General features: G+C 37.6%; 1 long non-coding RNA gene across 2 annotated transcripts; it reads left to right on the top strand.

The window, feature by feature from the left end:
* The first annotated feature begins 2746 nt into the window (after window positions 1–2746).
* Window positions 2747–6786, top strand: LOC118492546. Of its 2 annotated transcripts, none has more exons than XR_004894412.1 (5): window positions 2747–2844; window positions 4094–4194; window positions 4283–4505; window positions 5681–5945; window positions 6626–6786. It is a non-coding gene; the product is annotated as an uncharacterized LOC118492546 (long non-coding RNA). The 2 variants fall into 2 exon arrangements; XR_004894413.1 differs by having other exon boundaries at window positions 4288–4505; window positions 6626–6785.
* Window positions 6787–18595: the final 11809 nt, after the last annotated feature.

The raw sequence follows: 18595 nt of genomic DNA, 5'->3' as shown, positions 1-18595 counted from the left end.
TACAGCATCTGTAGCCATCTTCTTTATACCTGCGACCACCACAAGCCCTCTCTTTTTCCTCTGTCCCTCTGTCGCCTCTTTACAAATATTCTAAGATCTTCATTCCATAGATAATCTGTTATTTGCAATCTCCAGACCCCAAGCTTTCTTCATTTCAATCGCGATTGAAAGCAACCCATCTTTATGGAGAAATTGATTGAAAGCAAAAACTAGGGTTTATAGAATTAGAGGCAGAATTTATCAGGTGCTCTCAATCCATCTTATTTGTTAGTTTTAGGTCAAATTACTTTTTGATTTGATCAATCGTTGTGGATTTTGTCGGGGTTATACAAATCTGTAACCCTAATGATTGATCGATATATGTTATTTGATTTCCTTGACTATAACACACACATCATTTACGTTATATTGCTTTAATCGTTGTACGTATGTATAAATTTTGGTGAATTATAAAAGTTCTAAAACCCTAATTGTAGATTTTGTGGGTTTTTTTTTACAAATCCGTAACACTAATGTTCAGGGTTTTTTAGTTTGTTCTGAATTGTATAGGTTTTTTTACGTGTTCTATTTACACATATTTCCGTCTGTTTATGTGTAATTTGAAAGCTTTCAACAAAGCTCGATTTGTGATTTCATGTCGTTTGAACTTTTTGCAGAAAACAGAGGCATTGAAGAAGCTTAAAGTAGAGATGATTCTGAATACAACGAAATACAGCCGAAGAGGCAGCGGCTCGACTGCTCGAGCAATGGCGTTGGAGCATAAAGTTGTCCGAGTTCATTACGACTGTGTAACACGAAAGACAAGGCGATTCAGATGCATCCTCAGATTAATGAGATGATCGATGTCAAGGTATTGGTTTTTATTTTGATTTTAATGTCTTTAATGGGCCAATGATTGTTGAGTGTATGTACACGAACAAGTAAAATTAACTTAAAACTGTAGGTTTAATAGGTCAAAGTGTCTTAAAGTTTAAAGTTGACACTAATAAAGTAATAATTCATAAGAAAACATTGAAAGTTTTGGTGATGATGATTCTCAGGGAATACCAACAACAATGAATTGGCTTCTATTGAGGGAAAATATTATAATGAAAGAACTGTTAAATGTTTTGAAAACAGCATGGCGTTTTCATTACTTCCATTGGCTATTAAGTGGTGGAGAAATGCTGCTAAACAGAACCGGTATGTTCAATTTCAGCTAATTAATCGTACCTGTTTATACTTTTATTAATTTCTTATTTAATACAATAAAGATGAAACATATATTGAATCCACCCTTGAATGGGTTGTTTACTTTTGTTAGGTTCTTGTGAAAATTAGGGATGAGCAAATAGTACCAGTACCGATACCAAATTTCCCGAACCAAAATATTTTCGGTAACGACATTTGGCTTTTTTTAGTATCGGCATGGGACATTATAGGTTTTTACCTTCGAATACCGTTCCGTACCGGTACCGAACTGTACCGTACCATGTATTTTCGGTACCGGTACCCATTTTTGGGATTGACGGTACCAGTATCGGTTGGTACCGAGTTCATCCTACTTGTGATGGGTTCATTGCATTTGGTTGGTGATGTCATGAAATTAATTTACTGAAAAACGAGTTTCGCTAACATTTTGTTGGACCGATAACTTGCAATAGGTATTCGACATATAATCTTAGAAATGAAGTCTTGGCGGCTTCAATCACACATGTAGTCTCTTTTTGTTTTTTGTTTTTCATTATTCTAAAGCTATTTTTAGGTTCTGCTGGAATTAAATTTTTATTGTGATGTTTGATTTAGTCAAATATTACACCATAATGATAAATGTACTCAAAATTTAGTATCCAAGCATAAAGTCATTTGGTCATTTTTATTGTAATGTTTGACCCGTTATAAGTAAACGGGTAAATATTGTTGCATTTAGCTATCAAGCGCATAAAAGTTTTTTTCTTACATATTTTTTGTTTTTTTTAGTAAATTTATGATAAATCTGCAGCAAGAAAGTGCATATGATGGTTGGCAAAAGGGCGCTTTAAATTTTCCACCAAGTTACTAATATGAGCCAGATTATGTAAATATTTTGGCGGGGAACCTAAAGTTGTTATGTGTACTCCCGCATGGGATGATTTTGTTTATAACTTTTTTTCATCTTTTTATTGTTATTTTTTATTGTATGTTTATTTAGACACTTTTATTCAGGTCTGTATACTTTCATATGGGAAGTGAGCCGCAAACGAGTTGTTGAATGGAACTCGAACAAGACTACAAGACAACTGATTATCTCTGTTTTCATATGCTACTATTTGGCGCCTATGGATCATTCGGAACGATAAGGAAAGCTCTATTACCAAAACCATTGAAGACATTAAAGAGACGACATACCTCTGGTTATCGAATCGCACCAAGATTACAATTTGGCAATAGAGCTGGTAGTCTAACTTTATCCCAAATGATAAAAGCTCTTAGTGTTTTTGTTGGTTATTCTTTAGTTTAGCTTAAGTGTCTTTGGCATTGTATATTTAATTCTATGTTGGTGTTGTTTGGATGGGCCCTTCTCGGCTTTTATTACACTGGATGGGTCAATCTGTTCTTTTTGTATAGTAATAAAAGCCTTGCCATTCGACATCAACCGGAAATGGTACGACACATCATACTTTTTTTAATGATATTACTTAGTTAACTCACCATTTAGAATAAAACTATGTTTAGTAAAAAATGTTTTTTTTTTATCTTTTGTTTTAGTGAAATCACCTCTCTGTAATGGCTTAAAGACAACGCTTGTGCTTGACCGCTGAAATAATTGCCATGTCAGCAACCTATTCAACAATGGAGTTGGTTCAAGGTCATCTTAATGTTCAGGTATTCTTAATAACGTTTTCGTTCATTAATGTTTTATAATTTTATGTTTATGATATATTAAGCTTTTTACAAATTTGTTGGTATCTGTAAACTGAAAAATATCTTAGCCAATTCATGTGCAATCACACATGCTCTTATAACGGTTTCCATGGGGGTCCCGCATGCATTTTACAAAGATGACTTCCTTCTGTCATTGATGAGATCCAAGTCATCAAAGTCAGTATACATTGAAAAAAAAAACACAATTAGTGGGGATTCATGGATATCCGATAAGATTTGTGGAACATTATTAGTGATTGTAGATTAGTGATTATGTTTAGAAATATTATTAATGATTGTAGAAGTTAACTATGTTGTATTTAAAGAGCCACCGTTTTGTAGATTCACAATTATAACAATGCTCATTTACGTAGATTCCCGATTCATAGTACTGTTCTGTGTTTAAAAAAGCGAGCTTTAAGCGCGCTTTAAGCTGAAGCACTGAAGCGTTTGGAAAAGCGCTTTTTTGGTCTGAAGCGTTACAACACGTGAAGCGTTTTGAAGCGAGCTTTAAGCGCGAAGCGATGATGGTTTGAAGCGACGCTTCAGCCCAATCAGGTCATATTTGGGCCATTTTTTAGGGCCTATAGTCTTTAAATAGGGTGTAAATGAGGCCCTACTTCTTTAGCTGTCTTTTAACATATCAGCCGCTGTCTTCCTCTTTCTCCTTCTATTCTATCAGCCGCTGTCTTCCTATTTCTCATTCTATGTGTTAAGTGTGTTTTTAATCATGTTTTTGTGTTTATTATTGATTAACAAGTAGAATAGGTCATATTGATGTGTACAATATTTTTTTTTTAATTTTGAGCGCTTCGTATACGTGAAGCTCTCGCTTATAGATTTTGGAACCAAAACGCTTCGGAGCGTCTCACGCTTTTTTAAACCAAGGTACTATTTTAGTAAGATTGTCTTACTTTTGTTATGTTCTAATAACTAAATGGGTATTATATCATGCTATTTTGAGGTGAGCTACATGAATTAATAATCACAAAAAGTATGTTTTTTTCATTTTTATTATTATAAATAACGATTAACAAGTGCTTATAGGAAACGGAATTGGAAAGAAATAAGTGGTATGGTCTTCATTTATCAAAGATAAAAGAAGTCGTACATTGATTTATGTGGTGTATATGCGTCCTTTTTTCTTTCATTTTCCTTAAATTATTTTTTTAATGGTGAGTCGTTTGCAAATTTAATTATGGTGTTGCAGTATATACTCTAATTCATAGCCGAGAGCACCGGGCTATGGTTGTAGAACTGATAAAACCGAAGAAATATAGCTTGATTGGAATGAAATTGCACAAGAACATGGTAAGGAGAATCATGGGACTATTTGAATTTAAGAAACAATAATCGTATATTTCCTTTTATAACATTTTGTAAATTCCTTACTTGCAAGGTAAGTTCATGTGGGCTTTTCATACCCGAGACAGCTTGTGTGTACAATTGTAGTTGTGGTCATTCTTTCGTTTTCAGTTGTGATTACTGGGAAAATCACATCGCCAGCAACATTCTATGCTACTGCTGGTGGTATTGTGGCTGCTTTCCTCTCGGTTTTCTGGTCTTTTGGGTATATTCGTCTTTCTGATAGGCTTCGGAAGACCGCCAATGACCCTTTAAAGGTATCTTTCATCAGTTTAAGGTTTTAATTTATTGCATAATTATATGGTTCACAAGCCACATTGTTAGGTTATCTTTCGGCAACATATCGACTAATATACAATACAACCTATAATTGTGTGTATACAACTTAGTATTTGCATTTCGTAAAAAAGATTCGAGTATACAAGCAACGGTCCGGTCATAGGTTCAAGACCCTATGGGAAACCTGTTTTTGGTCCAGTCTGGAACCATAAAAAGCTAACATTTTGTAAACATCCCAAGGGTTCTTAGTTGCTAATGGCGAATAGCGACAAATAGTGATAAGGTACCTATATGCTACATAGCCAATAAGGATAAATAGCGGGCGGCTATTTTATAAACAGCGATACACTAGAATTTTTTTTTAAATATTTATATGTATAATATATTATAATACACTGGTGGCCTGGTATATATGCTATTTTACATGTATATTTAACAAAAACCTAAAATCTAGCTATTTTGTAGCTATATTTAATTGCTCTTTATCTTTAAAAAAAACTAAGTGTCACTATTCTCGCTATCCATCGCTACTACCCTAATAGCGACACTAGACCTATACGCTACGTAGCGCGCTATAGCGATCGCTACGATCGCTATTGACAACTTTGCAAGAGTTCATGGCCATGTTCGTGCTACCGTGACTTCCACATGGCATCGAAAAGCTCACCTGCTTCTTCGGTATTTCTTTGTCTGGTGTAGGAAATGATTAATGACGTTCATGAATCTGCATATCTTTCATGCATTCATTAAACGATTTAGGAGCACTATCTAACAACTTGCACCTCACATACATGTGGATCAAAGTCATCAAACTATGTCTATGACCTGCATACAAAGCAGAACTGAACCCACCAAGACCTGACCGCTAACTGTACAGATTTATAGGGACAACAAATGTAGCAGTAAACTAGCTTTTTTGTTGTGTAGCTACATTCAGTAAGCCCCTATGATATTATAGGAGTAGCCGAGACAGATGCAAATGAAGGTTAGTTAGGGCTTTAATTTTGTATTTTGTTTATTAAACATGGTCATAATGCTGTCAGATTAAATCTAATTAGTTACCAATTGGTCCAAAATTGAATTGACCAAAATTTAGCGAGTAAGTTGTGCTTGAATGAACTGATTGAAATGTACAAGAATTTTATTTTTAAAGGTAGGTGGTTCAGAGATGGAAGTGTTTCTGGTGGGAGTGTGTTTTCAAAGTGAGACTAGGTAGTTTGCCGATTGATATAGCAGACTTGATAGGGGTGTGAAGCTGGCTGAAAGTACACATGCAATGTTTTCTGGCAAATCTTCAGAAGCCCGCTGATGGATACTGTGGAATTCTGAAGTCCGCCGGATGAGACGCTGGGCTTGCTGGATACAGATAGAAATTGGTAGCAGCCAGCAGGGCACAATGCCTAGATTTTCTGTTACAGGTAAAATATTACATCTTTGGATAATTTGTAGTTTCTTGAATTGATTAAACTTAAATATAGGGATGAGCTCGGTACCAACCGGTACCGGTACCGAAAATCCCAAGAAATGGGTACCGGTACTGATCGGTATATAAGAGTAAAAATCAGTAAATTCTGATACCGAATCGGTACCGAAAACGCTAAATGTCGGTACTGAATCGTTACCGGAAACACTTAATGTCGGTACTGAATCGATACCGAAAATCGAGTCGGTTCAAGAATTTCGGTACCGGATACCTGGTAGCATTTGCTGATCCCTACTTTAATGTACATGTTCAACGGGTGAAAAAAGAGGATGGCATAAAAGTTATTAAATATCACGCTAAAAACTTACTGATAATTTATATACTCAAAAAAGATAAGTCATTATAGTTAAATGTCGACTTTTTATATATAATTATATGATGCAAATTTTCCGAAATGTCCTATAAAATTTCATAATATAATATTTTGTCTTATATTTTTTGACAGCAATTTTTTTTATCCCAAAGTAGTAAGTATGTTAGGATCTCTCCATGTTTATGGGTTACCAGATCTTCCTTTTCTTGCTAATTGTGAAACTTTGCTATATGATCATTCTACATTCATACTCATATGTCTAGAAAGTAAATAACTTTACATTTTTCTTTTGTTGTTTGCAGTGTGGATCCTAATAAAAAGACGTTAAATATACAAGTTAAGAAGTGTTGAAGTTGATAGTTAGGTGCAATGAAGGTTCTTTTTATAAACCATTTGTTGTAAATTTTATGATGTTTGAAACATGAATAACACAATAATAGTTGGATATAGATTTAAACTTAGCCAAAAAGGTAATTGTGAATTACAATTTGCATGTTAATGAGTATTCTCGCACAATCGTTTCTAGCATTTGCGCTATAAGTGATGTTATAACATTCTTATCTTATTTCAGTATTGTCGTATTTGATTATTTTACTAAATGAACATTATGAATTTTGAGTTTTCATTGTTTAGATTATATTATTCGAAATCGTCAACAAATTTTAGGCATGAAGTTTTTGAACATGTGTATGTATAACCTTACCATGATATTATAACATTCTTATCTACTTTTTGGTGGATTTTGAACATGTGTATGTATAACCTCACCATGATGTTAGACATGAAGTGTACACTTCTTTTCAAAGGGAGTTAAATGTCATTTTAGTCCTGAAATGGTAAAAGTGAACAAACCACATGGATGAAAATGACAGTTAACTCTAAAAGAATAAAGTGTTAGGTCAACTGCTGGCTTTCGCCTTCGTTGCAGGTTCTAGGGGTGTTTATGGTTCGGTTTAAAATTGTGAAAACCTGTCATCAGTTTGGTTTCATAGCCAGTTTTTTCTCAACTTTCGGTTGGTCAGTTTTTAAAATATCAAATCGCGACAAACGTTATACCGAAAACCGGTTGTATAAAACAGTACTGGACCGTAAGATTTAACAACATATTATGTGTTTAGTTGGTATTAAGCCACCCGTGAAACTCGCGGGTTCTTAGGCTAGTAGGTTAATAAACCTTCTATACAGATTAAATATCTTCCGGTAGAAGATGCCTTCAAAAAGCTTTAGGATTTTACTGCTAGCATCAGGTAAATACTATTAACTTATTTTCCCTATACGGGCTTGGGATACGGTATTATAAATACCGCTTGGTCGGGTATGAGATTATTTAGTCGGATTGTGATTTAATAAATATGCATAACCCGTTTTAATCTGTATTGTTTGATAACATAAACATTGGGGGTTAACGACCGTGTCCTGGATATCCTCGGCTCATTTAAGTTATTAATGGCCACGGCCTATGCACGGGGTGCAGGCATGCACCTGACAGATGCAAATGCTAATTATTAAATTACCCACAAGTTGGGGATAACTCCTCTGTGGGTTTTATAAGTGGTGAATCAATTAATCATGACCGGCTTCCAATCCGGCCCCATATGTATTGACAAACATGTAAAACTGTATACAAGATTTTATTAAAGATTGTCCCAAGTTATAAATGATTTGTGCCACGTGCACTTAAATCAATTTTCATAGATATTTCCAAAAGAGTCAGTTAATTGTATTTACCAGTGTAAACTGATGTATTTTCTTAAAGACTGATTGACAGGTACCTCTCGTAATAGGCTGGAGCTGTTAGGTGTCTTAAGAGGATTTTGCAAATCCATAGATACCTGAAGTCTGTTGTTTTTGTTTCTTTGTACATTTATGATCCGCCTGTGGATCTTATTACATTCCAGTCTGTATTATACACTCGAACACTCAGACAGTATGGTTTGTAATAGTTTAATTACCCAGCCTTTCGCTGTGCTATTGTTAGGATCTGAGTTTGGTTTTGATTGTGTTTTACGTTTGAATAAAGATGAAGATGAATGAGTTGTGCAACGGAATTTAGATGGAAGCAAACTTTTCACAATCAAACAGGAGAAATGCTTTTAACATACAAGTTTAACATTGAACCGAATGATTGAATTTAATTTCAACAACGATTACAATTTGCAAGTATGCAACAAACTCCCCCTCAACCCGAGCTCACAGTATTTGTTCGTGCAGGAAGAAGATGGTGAAAGAGCTGATAGAACAGTACAGAGCACTGTTCTATTTATAGGCACGAGCAAACCACTGAAGCATCTAAGCTGACATCACCATGAAAGTGACATCTAACCTCCTAACAAACTCTAACCTCTGACCTATACAAACACTGCTATGCTAACTACTGTTATTACAATTCATTACATGAAGTAAACAAAACTACTGTTGCATCCTTCCACTGCTGTGAACCCAGCAGTACTTGTCATGATCAGCAGTGCTTGACTCAAGGCAGTAGATTGGGCAGAAGGGCTTTAGTTCTTCATCAGTCTTTGACATGATCAGCAGTTGTAGGTCAGCAGTTTGTATGATCAGTAGATAGGAGGTCAGCAGATGTTGAAACCACTTTCAAGGGGAGAGACTTGTATGCATAACGTCTGCTTATTCTGGATCGACTGATCTGATCCAGTTTTGGCTTTAATTATATGTTCCTTTGGTAGGGTTCAATCACAACAATCTCCCCCTGGAACAGATAATGCCAAAACTCTTCATTATTGGTAGATCTTTATTGCCTCATCAACAGTTCCCTTATTTGCCCTTTGAGTTGTAACTCAAAAGTTAAGGCATCTGTGTCATCATCATCCCTGCTAAGTGGAAGATCAAGGAGATCCTGCAAATCTTCAAGACTCAGGCCAAGAGCTTGTTCCCTTGATATATTCTTCACTTCTCCACTAGACTTGACCAATGTCAGTACGTGGGTCTGTTTGTCAGTTTTCCACTTTAGTACTTTTGAGTCTGGTGGGTTTCTTGGGAGATTTTTATTAGATGAGGTGTTTGGTGATGTAGGCCTTTTCATGACTATCTGAGCAGTACTTGCAGATTGTTCCAATCCAAGATTTTCTTTAATCATTATCTTAATACCTTCTTTCACAAGGTCATCACCAGCCATTAGATCTTGGATTGTTTCAGCACCCAACTGTTTTTGTGGCCTTCTTTTAAAGATGGCTGCACCATCTGGAGCAGTGGATCTCCTTATTTGCAGCTTTGATGGTCTTTTTGAAACCTCTACTTCAGGATAGTCAGGCTTTTGTGGAGCAGTAGGATCTGTCTTTCTTAATTTCTCCAAACTTTTATAGGTAGCCCTGACTTTATCTTCTTTCCATCTCATCACTTGATTCAAAGACCCATAATCAGCAGCAACTAATTCCTTTTTCATTCTCTTCAGCTCTACCTTTTTATCAGGTACATTCTTTTTGAACTTTGCCCAATCTGGAGGAGTGTGCTTGACCTTATTCTTGATCATTTCTTGAATCCTGGCAGCTTCACTTTCAAGCTCAAGAATGGTCCACCCTTTATACATGTGTTTTTCTCCTTTGTACTTCTTGGTTGCCATGATGCTTTCAATGTAGTCTTTTCTTAAAGTTTCATCTGCTCTCTCTGAGATTTGTTGACATACATTTTTTGCAAATTGCTCTAAGGATCTGACTTGTGTGAGCAAGAATTGGTAACTCTGCTGAATTTCTCTATCAGATTTTCCTTGTGCATTTCTTTTTGAGATATCCTCTGCTTGTTTTGCTTTGACTTTCAAATATTCTTCAATATTGTTTGGCCTTGGATATCCTTCAACTGATGGAAAACTCCTTTTAGCAGGGTCATCCTCATAATAAAAAGACTTGATTTCTTCTCTGACTGTTATGAGTTCAAGAGGAAAATTAACACCTGCAGGAGGTAAGGGCTTTAGAATTTGAGTTGATGAGAGAGGAACAGGCTTGGGTATTGTAACAAGTGATAAAGATTTTGAAGATGTTGGTGGTGGTGATGGAGAAACATCATCTGGTATGAAAATCCTTCTCCTTTTTATTGTAGGAGAGGCAGATGATGTTTTGGGTGGAACAGTGGTGGTGGTTTGAGTGGCAGTGATTTGTGATTGACTAACAGCTGTTGAAACAACTGGTGTTTCAACCACTGTTGTCATTACAATAGATGTTGTAACATCTGCTGTCTTCTGCTTTTTGGCAGGAGGTGATGGTGGAGATGTTGTTTTTGGTGGTGATGGTGGTGGTGGTAAGGAGATGTTGTTTTTGGTGGTGATGGTGGTGGTGTGTGTTGAAGTGGTGTGTGTTGAAGTGATGTCAGATGTTGAAACAACTGAAGTACCAGCAGATGTTGATACAACAGGAGTTACAACAACTGTTTGGGTGGAGATTTGATGTTGGGGGCTTTTGGATGGTGGTTTTGGAGTATGCTTTGTGAGTCTGGATGGTGTGGACTTGGGTTCCCTCACTTTTCTAGTGAGATTTCTTTTTGGCACAGGATTTTGAACATCCTTTAGCCCAGAACAACCCTGCGCATTCAGCTCCATGTAAGCTCTTTTCTCCTCATTCCACCTTGACATATCCTTTGCCGCTCTGTCCCTTTTTACACTTGTTACAGCTTCATCAAGTGCATTTTGGGTAACATCAACCTTTTTACTACCATCTGGCAAGGGAATGTTTCTGGTCATAGCATCCTTTTGAGGTTCAACATACAACCCATCATCTATACCCTTCTTTTTCCACTCCTGAATTTTCTCCCCCTTTTTGGCATTATTTGGGGGCAGGTGATCAATAAATAGAACAGTTGGAGGAGCAGTGCCAGTGGTTTCCAATATGTGGGCCTTGAGTGCCTTAATATCTGCTTGTGTGTTCTTGAACCTTGACTCCATGGCGTTTCTCAGCTTTTGTACATGTATCTCATGTTGCTGATCCGCCATTTCTTTTTGTTGTTGGAGAAAAGGTTGAAAGAGGTTCCATAGCTCATTTGCAGCAATTGCTTGTGGTGGAGCAGGTGCTTGAGGTGGAAAAACAGTGGATTGCACCTTTTATACTGTCAGCAACTGATGCAGCATTTCTATGATTTCTGCAACAGAAGTATCTAGTATTTCGACTCTGGCCGTCAATTCCTGGTACTTTAAACCATCACCTAATTTAATGGGATCATCTGATTTCCCACTAACAGTGGTTTTATCAGTGGTTGAGGTAGGGAGTGTACTCCAAACATTAACCACTGATGCCCCTTTTTCTTGGTACTGGGGTCTTCTTCCATCAACACTTAACAACCTTTTGATGTTACCAGTGGTCAAAACGAATCCACTGGTGGATGTCAGCGGTGCTATGGAAGGAATTGCCTCCAAGGAAGTCTTATTGATGTAACCACTGTCCAAGTGTAAACCAGTGGGTTCAACACTTGTAGTGGCTGCTTCACTTGGATTACCACCAAGAGTTACTTGTAACTCAAGGGGTGTAACCTCCTCAGGTTGTGTTGGTGGGTTAGCAAGGATTGATACATCAGGCCCAGTCATTTGTTGAGGCATATTCTCATGGACAGGTGATTGAGAAGGACTGGGTTGTGCCTGGTTCAAATCAATTGCATCCAATAGAATCTTTGTATTTGGTGGGATTGTGGATGTGAGGGCAGGTGTAGAAAGAGAATTTGCCCCGGGCATTGGGCTGTGGATGATGGAAGCAAGTGATTCCAGAGCATCATATTGTGGTGTCTCTATTTGTACAACCTGTTCTTTTTTAGAAGAAGCAGTAGGAGTTTCAGCCATGGTTTGAGATATTTCTACCATCTGCTGTGAGGAAGTAGCATCAGTGGTTTCTTGTGACTTTTGTGTTGTCACAGGCAGTTGCTCTGGTATCTCATCCTCCAGAGTTGCCTTTTTGGTAGGCTTGGGGGCTTTTTGAGTTTTCTTTTTCTGTGGCTGTTAGGTAATTATAGGTGTGGGTTTCAAAGCAGTTGCTTTGCTGCTTTGATCACCTTGAGCAGTGGGCTCAGCAGCAGATACCTGAGGAGCAGTGGTAGCTGCTAAATTCTGCTCAGGCACCTCTGCTTGTGTTTTGCAAGGTGTTGACATTCTTGTAAAAGTTTCAGCAGTTAAGCTGTGCATTTGAAAAGAGTCGCCTTGTTTTATTGCAGAAATATCATCCTTATCAATTTTCTTTTCAAAATAATAGCTTAGAAATCTTGGAAAAAGTAAGAATGATTTTGTTTCAACATTTTTAACCAAATCATTAAAGATTTCCTTGGAATAATTAAAATTTTCTTCTTGAAGAATAGCATATCCCAAGTTTTGAATCTTCAAAGGTATTTCATTAAAAGCAGTGGTTTTGTTTGAAACACACATTAGGAGGGTATGGAATAAAAATCTTGTTGCAGGAGGGAAGAAACATTTTTGTAAGGTATCCCTCTTCATCATTGTATCTGCATACCCTCTTTCAATGAAGTCAATTTTTAACTCGTTTTTAGGAAAGGAAGTTTTACCTTGCTGATCCTCGAGTTGAAAGACTTCGGAGATGGATTGTGGTGTGATTTTGACAGCTTTACCCTTTAGAGAAGAGTTAATGGCTATGACAATCTCACCTTGTTTGTCAAGGGTCGCGTTGTTCCATAACTCTCTTTGGGTTGCCAAGTAAATTGGTGCATCTGCTGTTAACAAAGTTTTATACTTTGATGCAGATATGATATCGATGATGGAGTCGAAAGCATCAGTGGTGCCGGGTTTTGTGAGGAGACCCAGAAGATTATGAGATGGTTTGTGTGGGATTTCTGTGGTTTTAGCCTTTTGAGAGGCTTCTTTTGAAGATGATTTAGTGGTGGATTTTGCGGAAGACTTCGATTTGGTCATTTTGGAGATGATGATCGAAGAAAATTGTGACGAAATTTGATGAAGACTGCTTTGGAAAGAGAATTTTTAAGAATTCAATTCGACAGTGAAACCCTGTTTGGGGTTTTGAAACGGGATTTTATGGAGAAAAAGTAAATGCTGACGTGGCAACGGTTACAAAAGGTCTGACTACTATGTACTGTCCACGTGCCATCCCCTGGTGAAGCGAAGGACAATACTTTTGTGAAAACTACTGGTGAAGGCAGTGGTTGCAACGGTAATGAAGACAGTGGATGTTTTTTACTATCAGTGGATAGCATATCAGTGGATACAACACTGATTTTGAACAACAGTGCTTATCAAAGGAATATGGGAACAGGGGATGACTTTCAGTAGTGGACAGACTTTTGAACTCATCAGTGGTTATGGCAGACTTTTAAGGATTTAATGAAAAATTCATTTTTTAGCTATTTTTAAGGATGAATTTTTGATTTTCTGAAAACATTTTAATGCTTTTATTCATGGAAAAACAGAATTTTGCTTGTTATTCCATGTTTAGCATGCCAATCCTAGAGATCAAGCTTTCAAAGGTGGATGTGTCTAATGCTTTGGTCAGCACATCTGCCAGCTGATCCTTAGTTGGAACATGATGCAGAGAAATCAAACCTTTTTCATAGCAATCCCTCACAAAGTGATGTCTGATGTTGATGTGTTTGGTGGTTGAATGAGAAACTGGATTTTTGATGATATTTTCTGCTGCCTGGCTATCCAACATGAGTGGTGTCTTCAAGGCAGTGATACCAAAATCCAGCAACTGATTTTGAAGCCAGAGCAGTTGGGCTGTACAGCTTGCAGCAACTATATATTCTGCCTCAGCAGTGGATGTGGAAACAGCTGCTTGCTTTTTGCTTTGCCAAGACACTAAGCAATTGCCTAGGAATTGGCACCCTCCTGAAGTGGACTTCCTTGTCTTGTCACATCCAGCAAAGTCACTATCTGAGAAACCTAAAAGCTCAATTTTACCATCAGCTGGATACCAGATACAAGTGTGGGAGCACCTTTTAGGTATCTGAATATCCTTTTTACAGCAATAAGGTTTGACTTTCTAGGGGCAGATTGGGACCTTGCACAGACACATGTTGCAAACATGGTATCTGGCCTAGATGCAGTTAGGTACAATAAAGACCCAATCATACTTCTATATAAGGTCTGATCAACCAAATCATCCTTTTCATCAGACATGACTAGTTTATTGGTTGCAATGGGTGTACTGCATGGCTTACAATCATCCATATCAAATTTCTTTAAAAGTTCTTTGGCATATTTGCCTTGATGGATGAAAGTACCATTTTGCAGCTACCTTACTTGGAGACCAAGAAAGCACTGGAGTTCACCCATTGCACTCATTTCAAACTCAGCTGTCATGAGTTTTCTGAACTCTTCACACATTTTATTACATGTGCTTCCAAAGATGATGTCATCCACATAAATTTGGACAATCATCAAATCTTTCCCTCTCCATTTTAGAAACAGTGTTTTGTCTATCTTACCTCTTGTGAAGCCAATGGAAAGTAGAAAGGTGGAAAGAGTTTCATACCAGGCCCTTGGTGCTTGTTTCAAGCCATACAAAGCTTTATTCAGCTTGTAGACATGATTTCGATTAAATGGATCCTCAAAGCCTGGAGGTTGACAGACATAAACCTCTTCTTGAATTTTACCATAGAGGAATGCACATTTGATATCCATTTGATACACCTTGATGTTGTGGTTGATAGCAAAGGCCAGAAATAGTCTGATTGCTTCAAGTCTTGCAACAGGGGCAAAAGTTTCATCATAGTCAACGCCCTCTTCTTGTCTGAAACCTTGAACCACAAGCCTGGCTTTATTCTTGACAACAATACCCATTTCATCAGTTTTATTTTTGAAGACCCATTTTGTGCCAATAGGACTTACACCCTCTGGCAATGGAACAAGCTCCCATACATGTTGTCTTCTAAACTGTTGGAACTCCTCTTGCATGGCTTCTACCCAGCTGTTGTCTTTCAGTGCCTCTTGGTACTTGACTGGCTGATGGAGTGATAGAAAACCAGCAAAAAGACAAATGTTTTGGGATTGACTTCTTGTGAGCACCCCTTCATTGATGTTGCCAATAATTTGATCTGGTGGATAAGATTTCAAGAAGATGAGCTCTCCTTGGTATGGAACAATGGCATTGAATGGTGAAGGCTGCAGATGTGTATCATCTGAGCTAACCACTGCTGGTGACTGTGATGACCCAGCAGTGGCTTCAAAAGGTGGTGGCATAGGGGGTAAAGGTGTGGACACATGCTGACTTTGATCCACTGTTTGAGGACTTTTATCAACATTGCTTGATGATGTGGAAGCAGTGGTTAATGGGCTACTTTGGTCAATAACTGTTGAGGTAGCAGTGGTTGAGCTTTGACAGCTGTTTTGGACATCTGCTGCTCTTCCCATTGTGGCAGACTTTTGTTAAGGAGTGATGATCTCATATCCATAGTCTTGTGATGAATTCTCTGATGGACCTGCACTGTTAGTCTTGACAGTAGTATTTTCAAAAGTGAATTTTTCAAGATCAAACAATTCTGCAGGGTTTGCTGGGATTTTCATTGATGAAAGTTCATTGAACTTTACATTCAAAGTCTCTTCCACTGCTTTGGTCCGTGTGTTAAACACTTTGTAGGCCTTAGCAGTGGTTGAGTATCCCAGGTGATATCCCAAATCAATTTTGGCTGCAAACTTTGAGATAGAATCTTTTAAGTTTAAGATGAAACATGGGCAACCAAAAACTTTGAAATATGAGATTAATGGCTTTATTTTATACAGTAGTTCATAAGCAGTCTTTTGATGCCCGGGGTTGATTAAAACTCTGTTTTGAACATAGCAAGCAGTGTTTACTGCTTCTGCCCAAAAAGTTAATGGCAAACCTGAATCTGCAAGCATGGTTCTGGCAGCCTCAATCAAAGTTCTGTTCTTTCTTTCAACAACCCAATTTTATTCTGGTGTCCTTGGAATGCTGTACTGCCTCACAATTCCTTTTGACACACAGAAATCATCCAACTCCTTGTTCCTGAACTCTGTGCCATGGTCACTTCTGAAGATTTTTACTGGAAGGTCAAACTGCTTTTCAACCTGTTTCACAAAGTCTTGCAGAATGCCTACAGTCTCATCTTTTGAGTGTAAAAAATAAGTCCATGTAAACCTAGAGAAGTCATCAACAATAACCAAACAATATCTCTTTTTCTTGAGACTCATGACTTTCACTGGGCCAAACAAATCCATATGAATCATTTGCAAACATTTGGTTGTTTTGGACTCATTAATGGATTTGTAGGAGCTTTTATGTTGTTTTCCTTTTAGGCAGGAAACACTATGCTCAGGACAGGTGAACAGTTTTTGAGGTAAACCCCTTACCAACCCCTGTTTTGAAATGGCAGTGATTATCTTAAGATTTGTGTGCCCCAATCTTCTGTGCCAAAGTTCTGTCTCTTTGTTTGATGCAACTGAGAACAGGCAGGCATCAGTTCTGGGACACTCTTTTGACATATCAACAACATAAACATTGCCACTTCTTTGAGCAACAAGTTTAGTTTTACCATTTTTGATTATTGCTTCAATCTTTTCAACCATTTCTGGTCCAACAATCCTCCAACACTCCTTTGTGAAGAATGATCCATACCCCTTATCACTCATTTGGGAAACACTCAGGAGGTTTAATTTTAGATTGTCTATAAGATTGACATTTTCAAATTTTACATTACCAGATTTCACTGTACCAGACCCCAGAACTTTCCCTTTACTATTATTACCAAAGGATATATCACCCCCTCCATGAATTTTGAAGTCTTGAAGAAGGGCTTTACATCCTGTCATGTGCCTGGAGCCTCCACTATCTACATACCAAAGACTATCTAAGCATGCAGAAGCTCCCTGCACATGAAGTAAAAGGATTAGTTCATTAAGGTCTCCAAAGCCAATAAGGATTTGGATGGGGTTTCAACAGTGTCTGGAATGGTGGCAGATGCATGGACATTTTTGAGTTTTGTGGTTATCTTTACCACAGATGGTGCAGCTTTCAGCAAGTACAATTATACTTGTTTTGTTTAGATCATATGCTTTTAGATGAAAACAGTCTTTTGTTAGATGATTCCTCTTTTCACAAAAATCACAAAACAGGTTTTTAATCTTTTCTCTTTTCTTCCTTTTCTCAGATTCCTTAGCAACAGAGTTTTGAACCTCTGTTGGGATATCTTTGATAGGAATGACCTTTGCTTTTCGAGCTTTTACACCATCAGTGGTTGTGAAATCCATTGGTTTGAAATTTTCCAGGATGTCACACTCATCACACCATGTGGGTTTAAATTGATATTTCTCAATCTCCTCAAAAGTTGAGGATCCCACAGATCTTTCCAGAGTAATTTTGTTACCAAGTTTGTCAATTATTTTAACCTCTTGGCCATTTTTGTTGGTTGGTATTGTTTCAGTTGAACCAGCTTGATTTTCAGTGGTGTTTACAAGATCATCATAGTTTCTATGTCCTATACCAAACTTGACATTGCTTTCAAGCTGTTTTGCAAGCATAACCTCATACCCTTTACAAGATTCCACCCATCTTTCACAGGTGATCTGGGTAGACTCTAACTCCTTTTTGCAAACTTGGTATTTTTCTACCATAGTTTGGAGTTGAGTTTTGGTTATGCTCTGCTCTTCTTTGAGACTGCTGATCTCTTTATCTTTTTCAACCGATTTGTTTCTAAGTTCTTTTAATGACTTTTCAAATTTGACTTCATCAGACAAGACTTTATCCCTAAGGTTTTCATTTACCTCTTTAATGTTAGCAAATGCAATAATACATTTGTCTGAACACAATTTTTCAAGAACTTGAGGTGATACCTTGGCAGCAGCCATCATGGCACAATCACATTGATGATCACCTTCTCTATCAGCTCTAACTTCTTCCTCACCAGCTTTCTTCTTTTCCTCTTTCTCTGTGTCTTCTTTGGACCAGGGGTCAAACAGTGGTTCAATCAGGGTTTCTGAATTTTCTCCCAGCAGTAGTTCACCAGCAACTGCAGTAACCACTGCTTCAGCAACTTCATCCACTATCTCAGCGCTTAGCTGTTCACCTTTAGTTTCAACCCCTTCTGGTATTGACTCTAATGCCATCAAACAATATTCATCATTAAAATTATCATTAGAAGCATAGAGTGCAAAATGTTCATCACCAAGCTCATTAGGTATGCTGCTCCAGTCAACAAAGCCTTGGGTAAAGAAACTTTGTTGGTCTGGTTGTACAACTGTTGGAGCAGCTTTTTGAGGTGCAATAGGTTGCACTTGTGCCTGAGGGTCAGTGGCTTGAACATACTGAATTTGTGGAACAGTGGTTTGAACATAATGCACAGGCACAGGGGTTGCAGCATAG

This window comes from Helianthus annuus, chromosome 1 (genome assembly GCF_002127325.2).
Source record: "Helianthus annuus cultivar XRQ/B chromosome 1, HanXRQr2.0-SUNRISE, whole genome shotgun sequence".
Lineage (NCBI taxonomy): Eukaryota > Viridiplantae > Streptophyta > Magnoliopsida > Asterales > Asteraceae > Helianthus > Helianthus annuus.
The sequence above is the reverse complement of the archived record's forward strand: the minus strand, read 5'-3'. Positions and strand labels throughout refer to the sequence as shown.